The sequence below is a fragment of the Oryx dammah genome, unplaced genomic scaffold, assembly GCF_014754425.2.
Source record: "Oryx dammah isolate SB20612 unplaced genomic scaffold, SCBI_Odam_1.1 HiC_scaffold_27, whole genome shotgun sequence".
NCBI classification, from domain to species: Eukaryota; Metazoa; Chordata; class Mammalia; order Artiodactyla; family Bovidae; genus Oryx; species Oryx dammah.
This window is the reverse complement of record NW_024070211.1, coordinates 19421811-19438680: the sequence shown is the minus strand read 5'-3', so window position 1 is coordinate 19438680 and position 16870 is coordinate 19421811. Positions and strand designations below refer to the sequence as shown.

The 16870-nt window shown below is 42.8% G+C and overlaps 1 protein-coding gene across 2 annotated transcripts in view; it reads right to left on the bottom strand.

The window, feature by feature from the left end:
• Nucleotides 1–13031, bottom strand: part of LOC120854433 (SPHK1 interactor, AKAP domain containing) — a 198163-nt gene extending 185132 nt beyond the window's left edge. For both annotated transcript variants that reach the window (XM_040228430.1, XM_040228431.1), the window contains exon 1: nucleotides 12977–13031. The gene's annotated coding sequence lies outside the window, so the exon portion shown is untranslated. The remainder of the gene's footprint in view (nucleotides 1–12976) is intronic.
• Nucleotides 13032–16870: the final 3839 nt, after the last annotated feature.

The window sequence follows — 16870 nt, the reverse complement described above, 5'->3', positions numbered from 1 at the left end:
TATACTCCCTTTTTGTGTTTCCTGTCTAGAGAATATCCTTTAGAATTTGTTGGAGAGTTGGTTTGGTGGTGCTGAATTCTCTCAGCTTTTGCTTGTCTGTAAAGCTTTTGATTTCTCCTTCATATTTGAATGAGATCCTTGCTGGGTACAGTAATCTGGGCTGTAGGTTATTTTCTTTCATCACTTTAAGTATGTCTTGCCATTCCCTCCTGGCCTGAAGAGTTTCTATTGAGAGATCAGCTGTTATCCTTATGGGAATCCCCTTGTGCGTTATTTGTTGTTTTTCCCTTGCTGCTTTTAATAGTTGTTCTTTGTGTTTGATCTTTGTTAATTTGATTAATATGTGTCTTGGGGTGTTTTGCCTTGGGTTTATCCTATTTGGAACTCTCTGGGTTTCCTGGACTTGGGTGATTATTTCCTTCCCCATTTTGGGGAAGTTTTCAACTATTATCTCCTCAAGGATTTTCTCATGGTCTTTCTTTTTGTCTTCTTCTTCTGGGACTCCTATAATTCGAACGTTGGAGCGTTTCATATTGTCCTGGAGGTCTCTGAGATTGTCCTCATTTCTTTTAATTCGTTTTTCTTTTTTTCTCTCTGATTCATTTATTTCTACCATTCTATCTTCTATTTCAAAGAACTAAATAGACATTTCTCCAAAGAAGACATACAGATGGCTAACAAACACATGAAAAGATGCTCAACATCACTCATTATTAGAGAAATGCAAATCAAAACCACAATGAGGTACCACTTCACACCAGTCAGAATGTCTGCGATCCAAAAATCTGCAAGCAATAAATGTCGGAGAGGGTGTGGAGAGAAGGGAACCCTCCTAGACTGTTGGTGGGAATGCAAACTAGTACAGCCACTATGGAGAATAGTGTGGAGATTCCTTAAAAAATTGCAAATAGAACTACCTTATGACCCAGCAATCCCACTGCTGGGCATACACACTGAGGAAACCAGAATTGAAGAGACACATGTACCCCAATGTTCATCGCAGCATTGTTTATAATAGCCAGGACATGGAAACAACCTAGATGTCCATCAGCAGATGAATGGATAAGAAAGCTGTGGTACATATGCACAATGGAGTATTACTCAGCCGTTAAAAAGAATACATTTGAATCAGTTCTGATGAGATGGATGAAACTGGAGCCAATTATACAGAGTGAAGTAAGCCAGAAAGAAAAACACCAATACAGTATACTAACACATATATATGGAACTTAGAAAGATGGCAATGATGACCCTGTATGCAGGACAGCAAAAAAGACACAGATGTGTATAGCAGACTTTTGGACTCAGTGGGAGAGGGAGAGGGTGAGATGACTTGGGAGAATGGTATTGAAACATGTATAATATCAAGTAAGAATCGAATTGCCAGTCTATGTCCGATGCAGGATATGGCACACTTGGGGCTGGTACGCGGGGATGACCCAGAGAGATGTTGTGGGGATGGGGGTGGGAGGGGGGTTCATGTTTGGGAGCGCATGTACACCCGTGATGGATTCATGTCAATGTATGGCAAAACCAATACAGAATTGTAAAGTAAAATAAAAAATAAATTGATTATGAATGGTTAGCTGCAATGTGAAATCTGAAAACATACTAAGGAATTTTCCATTCTTGATTGCATTAAAACCCTGTACTTTGAAAAATAAAATAAAATAAAATAACGAAAAGAATTGTTTTTCAACCCAGAACTCCATACTCATAAAATGTATGATTTGAAAAGTAAAGGAAAAATAGACATTTTAGATAAACAAAAACTGAGAGAATTCACTGCCAGCAGACTGCATGATAGCGATATGAAAGGGAGTTCTAAGGACAGAAAGAACATACAAGACAGAGAAGCTTGCCTCTATACAAAAGAAGTGTCAGAAATTGAATAAATGAGGGTTAAATAAAATCTACTTTTTCTTATTTTTGATTTTCTAAAATATCCGACTTTTTAAAGCAAACGTAGGAGAAGGTGATGGCACCCTACTCCAGTACTCTTGCCTGGAAAATCCCATGGACGGAGGAGCCTGGTAGGCTGCAGTCCACAGGGTTGCTAAGGGTCAGACACGACTGAGTGACTTCACTTTCACTCTTCACTTTCACGCATTGGAGAAGGAAATGGCAACCCACTCCAGTGTTCTTGCCTGGAGAATCCCCAGGACGGGGGAGCCTGGTGGGCTGCCGTCTATGGGGTCACACAGAGTCGGACACGACTGAAGTGACTTAGCAGCAGCAGCATTAAATAGTGTTTATAACAGAAATAAAAATAAAATATATGACAATAGCACACAGGATCAGAGAAGACAATTTGGACATAAATTGTAAGACCCTTACACTGGGTGTGAGGTAGTATATTACAATTTGAAGGTATATACTGTTAAAAGTGCTGCACTCAGTATGTCAGCAAATTTGGAAAACTCAGCAGTGGTCACAGGACTGGTAAGTCAGTTTTCATTCCAAATCCAAAAAAGGGGGTTTGGATATCCTGCCATTTGTTGTGGCAAATGACAGGATTTTCATCTCTCTCATGGTTAAAAAATATCCACGTATCTTCCACAGTCCAAGGGGTCACAAAGAGTCAGACACGACTGAGTGACAAACACTTTTACACTTCATGCATAAAAATATTCATTTACTTATTCACTGTTGATGAACACGTAGGCTGTTTACATACACTGTCTATTGTGTATAACGCTGCAATGAACACTAGAGTGCAGACATCTCTTCAAGATTCTGCTTTCTTTCTTTCTTTCTCTCTCCACCCACCACCCCAACACGTCTCTCTTTTTATCTTCACGTAAATTAGCCATTCTACTTTCAATTTTTGGAGGAATCGCCATACAGTTTTTCATGGTGGCTGTACCAATTTCTTTGCATTGATCGCTGAAGAAGGCTTTCTTATCTCTTCTTGCTGTTCTTTGGAACTCTGCATTTAGATGCTTATATCTTTCCTTTTCTCCTTGGCTTTTTGCTTCTCTTCTTTTCACAGTTATTTGTAAGGCTTCCCCAGAGGGCCATTTTGCTTTTTTGCATTTTTTTTTCCCATGGGGATGGTCTTGATCCCTGTCTCCTGTACAATGTCACGAACCTCATTCCATAGTTCATCAGGCACTCTATCTATCAGATCTAGGCCCTTAAATCGATTTCTCACTTCCACTGTATATTCATAAGGGATTTGATTTAGGTCATACCTGAATGGTCTAGCGGTTTTCCCTGTTTTCTTCAATTTCAGTCTCAATTTGTTAATAAGGAGTTCATGATCAGAGCTGCAGTCAGCTCCTGGTCTTGTTTTTGTTGACCGTATAGAGCTTCTCCATCTTTTGCTACAGAGAATATAATCAATCTGATTTTGGTGTTGACCATCTGGTGATGTCCATGTGTAGAGTCTTCTCTTGTGTTGTTGGAAGAGGGTGTTTGCTATGACCAGTGCATTTTCTTGGCAAAACTCTATTAGTCTTTGCCCTGCTTCATTCCACATTCCAAGGCCAAATTTGCCTGTTACTCCAGGTGTTTCTTGACTTCCTACTTTAGCATTCCAGTCCCATATAATGAAAAGAACATCTTTTTTGGGTGTTAGTTCTAAAAGATCTTGTAGGTCTTCATAGAACCGTTCAACTTCAGCTTCTTCAGCATTACTGATTGGGGCAAAGACTTGGATTACTGTGATATTGAATGGTTTGCCTTGGAAATGAACAGAGATCATTCTGTCGTTTTTGAGATTGCATCCAAGTACTGCATTTCGGACTCTTCTGTTGACCATGATGGCTACTCCATTTCTTCTGAGGGATTCCTGCCCATAGTAGTAGATATAATGGTCATCTGAGTTAAATTCACCCATTCCAGTCCATTTTAGTTCACTGATTCCTAGAATGTTGACGTTTACTCTTGCCATCTCCTGTTTGACCACTTCCAATTTGCCTTGATTCATGGACCTCACATTCCAGGTTCCTATGCAATATTGCTCTTTACAGCATCGGACCTTGCTTCTATCACCAGTCACACCCACAGCTGGGTATTGTTTTTGCTTTGGCTCCATCCCTTCATTCTTTCTGGAGTTATTTCTCCACTGACCTCCAGTAGCATATTGGGCACCTACTGACCTGGCGAGTACCTCTTTCAGTATCCTATCATTTTGCCTTTTCATACTGCTCATGGGGTTCTCAAGGCAAGAATACTGAAGTGGTTTGCCATTCCCTTCTCCAGTGGACCACAATCTGTCAGAAAATTAGAGATACCAAGGGAACATTTCATGCAAAGATGGGCTCGATAAAGGACAGAAATGGTATGGACCTAACAGAAGCAGAAGATATTAAGAAGAGATGGCAAGAATACACAGAACTGTACAAAAAGGGTCTTCATGACCCAGATAATCACGATGGTGTGATCACTCATCTAGAGCTAGACATCTTGGAATGTGAAGTCAAGTGGGCCTTAGAAAGTATCACTACGAACAAAGCTAGTGGAGGTGATGGACTTCCAGTTGAGCTATTCCAAATCCTGAAAGATGATGCTGTGAAAGTGCTGCACTCAATATGCCAGCAAATTTGGAAAACTCAGCAGTGGCCACAGGACTGGAAAAGGTCAGTTTTCATTCCAATCCCAAAGAAAGGCAATGCCAAAGAATGCTCAAACTACCGCATAATTGCACTCATCTCACACACTAGAAAAGCAATGCTCAAAATTCTCCAAGCCAGGCTTCAGCAATACGTGAACCATGAACTTCCTGATATTCAAGCTGGTTTTAGAAAAGGCAGAGGAACCAGAGATCAAATTGCCAACATTCACTGGATCATGGAAAAAGCAAGAGAGTTCCATAAAAACATCTATTTCTGCTTTATTGACTATGCCAAAGCCTTTGACTATGTGGATCACAATAAACTGTGGAAAATTCTGAAAGAGATGGGAATACCAGACCACCTAAGCTGCCTCTTGAGAAATCTGTATGCAGGCCAGGAAGCAACAGTTAGAACTGGACATGGAACAACAGACTGGTTCCAAATAGGAAAAGGAGTATGTCAAGGCTGTATATTGTCACCCTGCTTATTTAACTTATATGCAGAGTACATCATGAGAAATGTTGGACTGGAAGAAACACAAGCTGGAATCAAGATTTCCGGGAGAAATATCAATAACCTCAGATATGCAGATGACACCACCCTTATGGCAGAAAGTGAAGAGGAGCTGAAAAGCCTCTTGATGAAAGTGAAAGAGAAGAGTGAAAAAGTTGGCTTAAAGCTCAGCATTCAGAAAACGAAAATCATGGCATCTGGTCCCATCACTCCATGGGAAATAGATGGAGAAACAGTGGAAACAGTGTCAGACTTTATTTTTCTGGGCTCCAAAATCACTGCAGATGGTGATTGCAGCCATGAAATTAAAAGAGCTTACTCCTTGGAAGAAAAGTTATGACCAACCTAGATAGCATATTCAAAAGCAGAGACATTACTTTGCAGACTAAGGTCCGTCTAGTCAAGGCTATGGTTTTTCCTGTAGTCATGTGTGGATGTGAGAGTTGGACTGTGAAGAAGGCTGAGCGCTGAAGAATTGATGCTTTTGAACTGTGACGTTGGAGAAGACTCTCGAGAGTCCCTTGGACTGCAAGGAGATCCAACCAGTCCATTCTAAAGGAGATCAGCCCTGGGATTTCTTTGGAGGGAATGATGCTAAAGCTGAAACTCCAGTACTTTGGCCACCTCATGCGAAGAGTTGACTCATTGGAAAAGACTCTGATGCTGGGAGGGATTGGGGGCAGGAGGAGAAGGGGACGACAGAGGATGAGATGGCTGGATGGCATCACTGACTTGATGGCCGTGAGTCTGAGTGAACTCCGGGAGTTCGTGATGGACAGGGAGGCCTGGCGTGGTGCAATTCATGGGGTCGCAAAGAGTCGGACACGACTGAGCGACTGAACTGAACTGAACTGAACTGTACCAATTTAGTTTTCTACCAACAGTGTAGAGGGTTCCCTTTTCTCCACATCTTCACTACCATTTGTCATCTCTTGCCTTTTTAATGATAGCCATTCTAACAGAGGAGCCTTCCTTGGTGGCTCAGATGGTAAAGAATCTGCATGCAATGCAGAGACCTGGGTTTGATCCCTGGGTTGGGAAGATCCCCTGGAGAAGGTAATGGCTACCTACTCCAGTGTTCTTTCCTAGAGAATTCCAAGGATAGAGGAGTCTGGCCTGCTACAGTCCATGGGGTCGCAGAGTTAGACAAGACTGAGCACAGCTAACATTCTATCAGATGTGAGGTGAAAGCTCATTTATTGCTTTGATTTGTATTTCCATGACAATAAGTGTGTTGAGCACTTTTTCAGGAACCTGTTTGCCATTTGCACATCTTCTTTGAAAAATATGTTTATTCAGTTTTTCTGTCCATTTAAAAACCAGATTGTTTAGATTTGTTGCTGTTGTTGTTTGCTATTGAATTGTATCAGCTTTTATATATTTTGGATATTATCTTTTATCAGATATATGATTCATAAATATTTTTGCTCATTCCATGTTTGCCTTTTCATTTGTTGATGGTTTCCTTTGCTGTGCAGAAGCTATTTAATTTGATGTTATCTCATTTATTTTTGCTTTTGTTGCTTTAGTTGGTGCCTTTTAATACAGCCCTATCTAGAATTATAATGTGAATGATCCAAATTTAAACACATCAATTAACAGATTGTCAGATAAAATATAAAAGTAAGATACAATACCCTGTCTACAGGAAACAATTTTAAATATGAAGAGATAGATTATAAGCAAAAAGATGGAAAATGGTAACCCAGAAGAAAGCTGGAATAGCTATGCTAATGTCAGACAAAGTAAATTTCATCTCTGAGTTATGTGGGCTATTCAACAACTAAGACAACAAAAGTAGTAAGTGGTAGAACCAGGATCTTAATCACCATGCTATAGTCTTTATAAAAAAGTAAGTTTATTCTGCCTTCTGTGAGCTCTTTGGAGGGATTTAAAAACAAACATTGATTCTCTGAGCTGGACTTTTTTTAATGGATTAGTGTTGCTTTGGTTCTTTCTTCAATGCCTTGATTTTGCTTGTATATTTCAAGAGGATAATCTTATTCATATCATGTCTAGCTGAGACATGATACACTAAAAGAAAGAAAGAAAGTGAAGTCACTCAGTCCAACTCGTTTCAACCCCATGGACTGTAGCCTCCGTTGCCATTTCCTTCTCCAGGGGATCTTCCCGACCCAGGGATCGAACCCGTGTTTCCCACATTGTAGGCAGACACTTTACCATCTGAGGCACCAGGGAAGCCACCAATAAAGGTTCTGTACAATAAAGGTCATGGCATTATAGAAGGTCAGAAGTGAGAGGGATTCAGATCAGTATATGCAGAGTATGCATTACTGTAAACAGGAGGAGGTAGAGAATCAATTAATTCCTCAGTTACAGCCATTAATTTCAGAACAGAACCAAGCACTACATGTCCCAATAGTCTCCTAATGTCAAATACACCATTTTTTCCTCTTTCTATAATTCTTTTTAGTTGTAAGGTTTAATTAGAGTAAAACTCCATTCAAATAAATATTAGGCAAATGGACCCTTTGTAAATGAGACATTCTCTAATAGTTCATTTACTAATTGACTATTTGGCAGCAGATACATATTTTTCAAAAGGAACCAAAAGGATGGAGGTCAGGGGCCCCTAAAAGGGTCAAGGTGTGAAATGCAGGATAAATGGTGGGTTTCAAGACTTTTAAAAATAATGTTTCTGTGGGAAACTGCCTTCAGAGTTCCCACCTCTTCCCCAGATGTTTATTACCCTTCAGCAACGTAGAATCTGAGTCCTGAGCAGCAAGATTTACTAATTCCCAGGTTTTTTTCCTCTGTAAGAAGCAGCACCTCCTGAGCAGTGCTTCCCTGAGAATTGTAAATTAGAGGATCTGGCCACATTAGCCCTGGTCTTGTAAAGAACATGCATTTCAGTCTAGAGAATAATCTCAAATTTTGATTTAAGACAGAATCTGGTATTTGTCCCTGATCCCCAATTTGTTAAGAGTGATGGATTTTTTTTAAGAGTTTCTGATAAATAAAAAACAGAAATGTAAATGTACTCTTAAATTTCTCTGTTTGTTTTGAATTTGAATGGAAGACTTTCATTTACAGCATTGGGTTGTTAGCTCCATTTAAAAAACAGCTCTTTTTTCTCCCCCTTTAGTACTAACATTCTCGGAGACAAAATTTTGATTCTGATGGGCTTTAGTGAAATATTGCTAGGCTAAACTTAGGCTTGGTCAAACTAAACTGATGGGAAATTTAAATTAAAATATCTATTTTTTCAAACATCTCTCTCTAAGTTTTTCTCATTCAGAGTGCCATGGGTGGGGGGAGGAATACACTAGGAGTCTGGGATTAACATACACATGCTGCTGCTAAATCGCTTCAGTCACGTCTGACTCTGTGAGACCCCCTAGAAGGCAGCCCACTAGGCTCCTCCGTCCCTGGGATTCTCCAGGCAAGAATACTGGAGTGGGTTGCTATCTCCTTCTCCAATGCATGCATGCATGCTAAGTCGCTTCAGTTATGTCCAACTCTGTGAGACTCTATGGATAGCAGCCCACCAGGCTCCTCTGTCCATGGGATTTTCTAGGCAAGAATACAGGAGTGGGTTTCCATTTCCTTCTCCCTATACACACGCTAGTATACATAAATAGATAATCAACAAGGACCTACTATACAGCACAGGAACTCAACTCAATATTCTGTAATAACCTAAATGGGAAAAGTATCTGAAAAAGAATGGGCATATGTACATGTATAACTGAATCACTTTGCTGTACACCTGAAGCTAACACAATATTGTAAATCACCTATGCTCCAATAAAAATGAATTATTACTGAAATAGAACCCAGTAAGCCAAACAGAACACAAAGAACAAAATTAGCATAAATGCAAGTGATTTAGAAAATAAAAGAAGACTTCTTTCTTAAATTTGAAGTTCAAGCTTAGACATGGTCAAGGTGACAAATTATTTCTGTTTGCAAAAATGGTATTTTCAGCATTTGTTGGCTTTAAACAATAATCTGGCTTTTAGGCTGCCCCCATGTGTTCTAATGATATCAGAGTTTGTCCAAACTGTGCACCGGGATCTGTTCTCTACCCCCACTTAAAATAATGTGTGAATTTTCAATCAATACAAAAAAGGAAACTGAACTTCAAATCAGAAGAACTTGTAGATGACTCAGCTTTCTTAGATACTATTGTATAAATTTTAAAATCTAATTATTTTCTTCATTTAATTTCTTTTTACTTCCATTTTTTCCAACAAATTAGTGGAGGCAATTATATTTGTTATAATTAACTCACATGGATGGGATGATCAAATACTTTAATACATGGGATGCTCTCAGTCACTCAGTTGTGTCCAATCCCACAGACTGTGATCCCACAGACTGTAACACACCAGGCTCCTCTGTCCATAGAATCCCCCAGACAAGAATACTGGAGTGGCTTGCCATTTCCTCCTCCAGGGGAATATATGGGATAACACAATAAAATACCAACTTGACCATTCACACACTTCCCTGGTAGCTCAGCTGGTAAAGAATCTGCCTGCAATGCAGGAGACCTTGGTTCTATCCATGGGTCTGGAAGATCCCATGGAGAAGGGATAGGCTATCCACTCCAGTATTCTTGGGCTTCCCAAGTGGCTCAGATAGTAAAGAATTCACCCACAATGCAGGAGAGACCGGGGTTCGATCCTTGGGGTAAGAAGATCCCCTTCCCCTGGGCTAGGAAGATCCCCTGGAGAAGAGACCAGCTAAACACTCCAGTACTCTTGCCTGGAGGAGACTGGCAGGCTATACAATCCATAGCAAAAAGTCGGACAAGACTGAGCGACTTTCACTTTCAACTTTACCATCCACACAATCAGTTCAGTTCCCTTCACTCAGTCCTGTCCGACTCTTTGCGACCCCATGGACTGCAGCACGCTAGGCAGCACGCAAGGCCTCCCTGTCCATCACCAACTCCCAGAGCTTACTCAAACTCATGTCCATTGAGTCGGTGATGCCATCCGACCATCTCATCCTCCGTCATCCCCTTCTCCTCCCACCTTTAATCTTTCCCAGCATCAGAGTCTATTCAAATGAGTCAGTTCTTTGCACCAGGTGGCCAAAGTATTACCAATATAAGTCAGATCAACTTTCCTTCTGTGAGAGGTAACTACTGCATTGTGGTGTAATGTGCTACAGCAATACAACACATTTTGTCAGTCTGGGATTCTATTCTGTTTTCATAAATCCTAGGTATGTGGCCTTGGCAAATCAAATAAACCTTTTGTAAAAGACATGATGAAAGAATCTCTACCTAAACTTTTAGATCTAAAAAAAAAAAAACTTTTTTGTTTGTTTTTTAGATTTTGTGTGTTTGTTTTTTCCTTGAACTGGATTATTAATCAGAAAACACTTAGATTCTGGGTCTACTATACAACTAACATGGAAACATTTCATGTTTCCATAGCTTAGTTTCCCTCTTTGAGACACCTTCCAGCTTTAATAAACAGTAGTTTTAAGAAAACTATAATATAATCCACATAACTTATTGGAGCTTTCACAGAGGTAAGGTAATATAGTGTAATAACTCAAAAAAACATAAACAATTCCTTTCAAAAAAACCATCCTTCAAAATTTCTACAGTATATGAATCAAATAACATCAATCTCTACAGAATATTGTTTGATTAAAATTTCAGTCAATTATATCTTTGATTCATTAAACATTTTAAAACCTAAAGGCCCACACAAAACATATATTCTTTAATTAACTTGATATATTAAAAAATCTTTTTATCTTTCCAATTGTTGGAGCATCACATTGCTTTTATAATTCTTAAGAGAAACAATGATTTTTAATCACTAACTTAATTTTATTAAATACTGAAAACATATCAGATTTAGACAACATAAATCTTGATTTATAACAATTTGAGTTTTCCTATTTATTTTCATTTTCTTGAAAAGTTTGTAGAGATCCAATCATCAATTATTTAAATTTCAAAGTTTTGCGGAGAAGTGGTACAATGAATATAATTTCTACACAGTTTTAAAATTCTAGTTTACTTTTTGCATATCACTATGACTTCCAATTAAATATTGCATGAAGAAATTGTATTTCTTGTAGTAAATGAAATAGGGGTTAAACAACTATTTTTATATTAATAAGGATGCTCATAAAATAGCTGAATTATCACACTGATTTGTGGAAATGAGTTGCATCTTGGCGAATAAGCAATAATATTCAAAAGGTTTAATAGCTGAAGCTGCTGTTAATTCTATATTAACATTTTTACAGGCTACTACAAGATACAGAGCAATTTCATGGCAGTTCATTTGCTCTTCAAAAGGTCATTTTACAGTCGTGCAGAAGAAATAATTTTAAGGAGTTATTGGTATAAAGAATTTCTAATATTTTAGAAGATGCCTCAGCTGTTTAATAGATATATAATTCCGATTCAAGCACCACTGTATTGATCAGCAAAACTGGATTTAGAGTAAGCAATCTCCTATCAAAAATGTCTCTATTTTATTGGAATGTTGGAATCACACAGCTCACCATTTCCATTTTAAAGACCTTAGGTAGTAGACCAGATGGTGTAGAACGTGAATCCCCAGTTTGTTCGACTTTAATCCAGAGGGGTGGTATGGGGTGGGAGGTGGGAGGGGGATTCAGGATTGGGAGCTTGTATGCACCCGTGGTGGATTCATGTCAATGTGTGGCAAAACCAATACAGTATTGTAAAGTAAAATAAAGTAAAAATAAAATATTAAAAAAAAATGTTTCACACATTAACCCAAACTAAGTGACAATATATACTTTTAAGATTTAAAAAGTTTTCCTGCGGTTCTTATTGTCCTTTTCGTGCATTAGGATAGAAAGGAATGACTTAGTGGTACTTTGACTGTGTTTGGCTCCACAGATACTGGAGCAGCTTCAGGCGAGGCTTAGAAACCTTTGTAAGAGCCCTTTGCTAACCCACAGGGAAGCGATGTTTAAGAGGAAATGCCTGTGGAGTTGGAAAAGCTCTATTTCCTTACGGAATATAAATATTAACACGTCAAGTCTCTAGATGGCAGCCTTCAACACGTTTGAAAAGCAGTGTCCATCCACCCCCGACTCCAGCCCCACCCGCGTCGCGGCTACTCGGCAACATAGTATCGGCTCCGTGTCTGCTTTAGCCGGTGCATGGTGGATTTAGGAGCTGTCCAGGAATTCGAGTTCCAAATGTTTATTCCAGAGCCTGACACTCGGCTGGAAGCTGCCTCGATGTTTGCTTGGGGAAAATGAGGAAATAAGGGATGACAAAATAGTCCACACGAAGCCCCTTCTGCCTCGGAAAGGTGGGGCTGTGCGGGCGGCAGAGAGACCCCTGCATCCGCGAGCAGCGGCGTCCTCTCCTCCAAGGGGATGGACGCTGCGCGCGGCGCACGAAGAGCGCAAAAGCCCACCTGCCCGGGCTGGCGGAACCCCACCAGCGCGACGGCCTCAATTCACCCCTCAGGTTTACGCGGGTAGAAATACTAAAATCTGTTTCCTAAATGCGCAAAGGACTGAGTCTGAACCGAGCGCGGAGCAGCGGCAAAGCGAGGAGACAGGACGCAACGCATATCAGGGAAAACATGTTGTTTCCCACCTGGGCAGCGCCTAAGGGGGCCTCCCCCACCTCCTGGCGTGCGGACCCCAGGGCTGGGGTAGTCAGAGAACGCTAGAGGCCAGAGATGCTAAGGAGCCTGGCAGGAGGTGTGGGGGCAACTGAGGCGGGTGGGACTGGGGCGGACAGAGGTCCTTTTTGGTACAGGTCCCCGCGGGCGCAGTCTAGGTCGGTCGGGAGTTAGAGGCAATCGCCCCCACCTCGACCTCCCCACCAGCCACCGCAGACACTCGCCTAGGGGGTCCGGAGGGACGGGATGTAGGGGGGCTTTACCCCAGTCCTGCTCCCTTCCTGTTTTCATCCCTACCTTGGAACCGCTCTCCCCTCAAGGCGCAAAACCTCTCCGGGCCGGGTCCGCAGAAAGTCCGGCTCCTGGCTTCCCGGGGCCCCCGCCCTAGAGGCGGACACGAGCTCGCCCCCACCCCGTGCGGCTCCGGCGCGCAGGCTCGCCCAGCAGCGCTCCCCGTGGGCTCGTTGACAGGGACCACGAAGCTCCTCGCACCCCCGCAGCCGGACTTCCTGTAAGTTCCGAGTCCTCGGTGTCCTGGGGAGCCCCGCGCCCCCAGGGCAAGCTCGCGAGCCACTCGGAGCAGGGAACCGAGTTTGACGCGCGTCAGCAGGTGCAGAGGGCAAAGCGGGTCTTACCTTGGTGCGGAGAGCCCGGAGCTGCCATCCATTGTCTGGGGGCGCGTCGAGAGAGGCAAGACGGAAAGTGCGCGCGAGGGACGGGAAGTCTGCGGTGCTAGGACCCGGTTCCCAGAGCGCCGAGACGGACGCGCGCGGGCGCCGAGGCGCGCGGGCTGAGACCCCCGCGGCGCCGGGCGGTCGGAGCCGCGCTCCTCCCTGGCAGCAAAGCGTTGAACCCCGCGGCCGTCAAATAGTCTCCTCCCAGTCGTCCCCTCTGAGCTTGCAAGCGCGCTTGGCCAAAGCTCCAAGCGGTCTACCCAGCTTCTGCCCTCCTCCAAGGCAGCCCGGGTCTCGGTAGCCAGAGGCGCCTTATGAGCTTTCCCTGGCTCTGCGGGCGCCCAGCTGAGGCGACTCCGACAGCATTTCCCCCTCCCCGCCTCACAATCCCGTCCCCTCGCCTCTCCCTGGAGTAAAGCCGTCTGAACGCTGAAGTTGTTCATCCGCTTTGCCACATTCAGGCTCAACTCCTGGCCATGCCCCCACCCCCCACTGGTCGCTCACCATTCCTTTGAACTGTCTCCCTGAATTTTAGTTCTGTTCGCCTTCTACCAAGTCATGGTTCATCGCTCAGAGCAATGCTCTTTGATCTGCCAGCTGCTTTTGCCTTTACCTGGGCTAGATGTGATTCTCAGAACTCTGCCTCGAACTCATTTGGAATTGTGACTCACTCATACCTCATCTGTTAGAAGCCTGTGTGCGCAGAGATTTCAGAAGCTGTGACAGTGGTCATCTGTCAGAGGCCAGCACCCAGACACTGGAAGGAAGGGCTGTCAGTCAGTTCAGTTCAGTTCAGTCGCTCAGTCGTGTCAGACTCTTTGCGACCCCATGAATCGCAGTATGCCAGTCATACATACACACACACGAATCTGTAAATGCCTGCTTCAGTGTCTTCTTGAGCAAAAAAAAAAAAAAGATACTTAAGAAGGAAGACATTGATGACTGCAAATGACTGTTAAGATGAAGGTACTCTTGATTCTGCTTTCAGTTCAGTCTCTCAGTCGTGTCCGACTCTTTGCTACCCCATGAATTGCAGCACGCCAGGCCTCTCTGTCCATCACCAATTCCCGTAGCTCACCCAAACTCATGTCCATCGAGTCGAGTCGGTGATGCCATCCAGCCATCTCATCCTCTGTCGTCCCCTTCTCCTCCTGCCCCAAATCAGAGTCTTTTCCAATGAGTCAACTCTTTGCATGAGGTGGCCAAAGTACTGGAGTCTCAGCTTTAGCATCAGCCCTTCCAAAGAACACCCAGGACTGGTCTCCTTTAGGATGGACTGGTTAGATCTCCTCGCAGTCCAAGGGACTCTCAAGAGTCTTTTCCAACACCATAGTTCGAAAGCATCAATTCTTCGTCACTCAGCTTTCTTCATAGTCCAACTTTCACATCCATACATGACCACTGGAAAAATCATAGCCTTGACTAGATGGACCTTAGTTGGCAAAGTAATGTCTCTGCTTTTGAATATGCTATCTAGGTTGGTCATAACTTTCCTTCCAAGGAGTAAGTGTCTTTTAATTTCATGGCTGCAGTCACCATCTGCAGTGGTTTTGGAGCCCCCCAAAATAAAGTCTGACACTGTTTCCACTGTTTCCCCATCTATTTGCCATGAAGTGATGGGACCAGATGCCATGATCTTAGTTTTCTGAATATTGAGCTTTAAGCCAACTTTTTCACTCTCCTCTTTCACTTTCATCAAGAGGCTTTTTCGTTCCTCTTCACTTTCTGCCCTAAGGGTGGTGTCATCTGCATATCTGATGTTATTGATATTTCTCCCAGCAATCTTGATTCCAGCTTGTGTTTCTTCCAGCCCAGCATTTCTCATGATGTACTCTGTGTATAAGTTAAATAAGCAAGGTGGCAATATACAGCCTTGACGTACTCCTTTTCCTATTTGGAACCAGTCTGTTGTTCCATGTGCAGTTCTAACTGTTGCTTCCTGACCTGCATATAGGTTTCTCAAGAGGCAGGTCAGGTGGTCTGTTATTCCCATCTCTTTCAGTATTTTCCAGTTTATTGTGATCCACACAGTCAAAGGCTTCTGCTTTAGTTTTATTAAATTAAAAAAAAAAAAGATTTAAAAGAAAGCTATGGGACTTCTTGGCTTCCCAGGTGGTGCTAGTGGTAAAGAACCCGCCTGCCAATGCAGGATACATAAGACACGTGGGTTCCATCTCTGGGTAGGGAAGATCCCTTGGAGAAGGAAATGACAACCCACTCCAGTATCCCTGCCTGGAGAATCCCATGGACAGAGAAGCCTGGGGGCTGCAGTTCATGGGGTCACAAAGAGTCAGACACGACTGAAGTGATTTAGCACATAGGACAAAGGGGAAGGTGGAGGACATGCACTTGCCCCTCCTCCTCCTGGTGGCCACAGATAAAAGCTCCGGAGAGTAAAACAAGCATAAGACCAAAAGTTGGACAGAAGAAGGCTTACAAACTAGAGACCTTGAAACTCAAGGAATGGCATGATCTTGAGTTCCTTTTTTTTTTTCCCCCTTTGTCTCTTATGTTGAAGACTTGGAACTGAAGCAGCTGTATAAAACCAGAACGTCCATAAGTGCAGACCAAAAAAAAAAAAAAAAAGGCCTCCTCTTTTTAGCCAAAGGACCAAGAAAGGGACAGCCCAGCAGACAGAAAACTGTCTGGCAGAACATCAAATTAAAAAAATCCTGTGGTCCCTCTCAACGGTGCCATCAAAGGCCAAGTGTGGCCCCTAGATTTGTTTCTAGGCTCTTAGGAGGCATCCCAAACCCCCAGCCCAGGTTGGCTCAGTGAAAGCTGAATAGGGAGCCAGGACTTTCACCTCCAGAAGGATGTACCTTTGTGTCACTGAAGCCTATACGTTGCTGCCACATAGCAGCAACGTGTCTCTCTCCCACTCGGCACTGGGGGAATGAAAGAGGAGCCACGGGGGAGAGTCAGAGCTTCCCCACTGCCTGGAAGAATGAAGCCACATGGGAACTGACGCCTAGGCATTCACACCACTCCCAGTATCAATGGAGGTTTAGTGGAGGATCCTGAAGCTCTAATCTGTGCCTAGTAGCAAGGGGGACACCCCTCCTCTCAGGTGTTGAAGGAAGTTATGAGGACACCCTGAATTCTATCCCCTAACTTAACTTCCCTCACCTCCCACCCAGGCAGTAATGAGGCAATACTTCCCCACTTGCCGCTGGGTCCTGCAGGAGCACTGTTGAGAGGTGCCCATTATAAGAAGAAATGAGATTCAGTCTCCCAAATAATACCCTAAATGTACAGGCTTAATAGAAAATTACTCATCTTGCCAAGAACAAGAAGATTTCAAACAATGTTTTTGAAAAATCAATAAATTAAGGTAACAAAGAGGTCTCAAATTTTCTGACGAAGACTTTAAAGTAGCCATAATAAAAATGCTTCAATAAGTGATTACAAACACACTTGAAAAAAACTGGAGAAATAGAAAAAGGAAAGAAAGAGAGGTGAGGGAAGGAGGAAAGAAGGGCGAGAAGGAAGAAGAAAAGAAGAAATGAAGTCTGAC